Source organism: Pteropus vampyrus, unplaced genomic scaffold, assembly GCF_000151845.1.
Source record: "Pteropus vampyrus isolate Shadow unplaced genomic scaffold, Pvam_2.0 Scaffold157, whole genome shotgun sequence".
NCBI classification, from domain to species: Eukaryota; Metazoa; Chordata; class Mammalia; order Chiroptera; family Pteropodidae; genus Pteropus; species Pteropus vampyrus.
Genome location: NW_011888938.1, coordinates 898,975 through 901,102, shown reverse-complemented (window position 1 = coordinate 901,102; position 2,128 = coordinate 898,975).

Genomic DNA, 2,128 nt, shown 5'->3' with positions numbered 1-2,128 from the left:
CCTACTCTGTGTATGCAGAAGTGAAGATGGTGGGTCTGGGGTCCCAGGACGAGATGGCCATCCAAGTTTGCCCTGGCTCTCCTGGCCTGCCAGGGCCCAAAGATGGGTACCTGGCTGCGGGGGGAGGGTGCTCCAGGGTGGAGGTGCTTCTGCCTCCTCTCCTGGGCCAGCCTGCCCTGCCCCTGCCCAGGGGATGGGGTCCAGTTCGGCCCTTGTATTTGTAGGAGAACGGGCCCCCCAGGCAGCCCAGGGAAGATGGGGCTGGCCGGGAGCAGATAAGAGGGGCGACCGCTGGCCCGTCTGCCAGGGGGTCTGCCCAGGGTCCCCCAGGATCAGGAACGCAGAGCAGCTGCACCATGCCCCCTAAGCGCTGTCACCCAGGCTCTGCCAGCTCCCCCCCCCACTTCCCAGTAGGTCCCTCCCACCACATCTGTGCATCTACACACATATAGGACTCATGGGTGCACCCACAGGCACACCTGCACAGCCTACAGGGCAGGGGCCCCCTGTGGAGCCAGGTACCCAGCCCCCATAGGGCTGCTCTGAGAGAAACGTCCATCCCTCCCGCAGAGAGGCAAGGAGCCGTCTCCCTAGGCAGTGGCTCCAACAGAGAGGGGAGGTGGCCCCCTGGACCTCATCCGATCCAAGTAGTGGGGACGCCACCCCCCCCAGGCTTGCTCTGCCTGGCACTGCTGGGGGGTCACAGCCCAGACAGGAGGCTGGCAGGGCAGAGGGCTTGGGTCGGGGAGTCCAGCTCCAGGGACCAAGCCGGCACCCTGTATGTCTCCAGGGGAGAAAGGTGCCCCGGGGCCCACAGCCTCCCCCAGTGAGAGCCTTCCCGACTTCTGTGTGTGTTCCTCGCCCTGCAGTTCCGGTCCTGGGACCCCTGTGGGGGTGGAGCAGACAGGAGGCAGCAGCAGGGCCCTGGGGCCCAAGGAGGAGTGGAGGGAGGGCTCGCCTGACCCGCCCTCCAGCCCAGCCTGGGGGCCAAGCTGACCTGGGAAGTCCCAGGGGCCCACCCAGTCCCCCTGGCCACTGTGACGACCTGTCTCAACTCTGGAGAGGGTCACAGAGAGTCAGAGAGTGGCCAGAGGCCCCCAGAGGAGCCTGGGGCAGGCAGGAGGGAGGACAGTGCTGATGGGGTGGGCTTTGGGGTACAATGGGGGGCCCCAGGGGTGGAGCATCTGTGAAGGGGATGTCTTCTGCCCAGGAGAGAAGGTGCTGAGGTACCAGAGAGGTGAGTGACCTCGTCCCCCCCGCCCCCCCGCAAGGCCATTGTGGGACCACATCCCAGATCATGGTGGCATCTGCGCCCTCCCCAAGGAGCACACCCCAGGCACAGGCACCGCTTCACTGCCTCTCAGGGGCCTGCAACTGCAAGGACCTGACCGACAGGTACACCATCTACCCACCCGACTGCCAGGCTGACTGCGCTCTGTGACATGGACGCTCTGTGACATGGACGTGGGCGGGGGCCGGATGGTGAGTGGGGGCCTGCAAACCTGGGCACCAGAGGTTGGGTCACCGCACTCAGACTGGAGACAGCGGGACGGCCAGGGACCACGTGTTGGCGCCCCCTAGCGGGAGAACCGCGCGCCTACGGGTTGGCATCTCGCGCGTGTGCGGGGTGAGAGGCGCGGCGCGGGCGTGGACACTGCCGCTGGTGGCGCAGCCGCAGGGCCCTCCGCCCGCGGCCACGCCGCCGGCTTTGCACGCCCTGCGCCACCTTCTCAGCAACGCGTGCTCCGCCGTCAGGGCTGTTCCACATGGGTTCAGCCCCGCCGGCTTCTGCCCCGTAGAACCGCGGGCTCACACCCCACAGGTGTCCGGCGCCCCATGGACGGCTCTGTGGGCTCCTTGCGGGACTGGGAGTCCTTCGAAAGAGGCTCCAGCAGCCTGGCCGCGGAGTTCTGGCTGGGCAGGGGGCCCGCGGGCCAGACCCCGGCCCGGCCTCACCCCTTCCCTTCCCGCCTTCCGACTGCTGCGGCCAGGGAACCAGGAGCTCAGGGGCGACCTGAAGGACTTCGAAGGCGGAGCCTCTCCCGCCAAACACAGCTCCTTCCCGGTGTCTGGAGAAGAGAAACACGCTGGCGGTGGGGCCGTTTCTCGGTGGTTCTGGCGAGCCTGA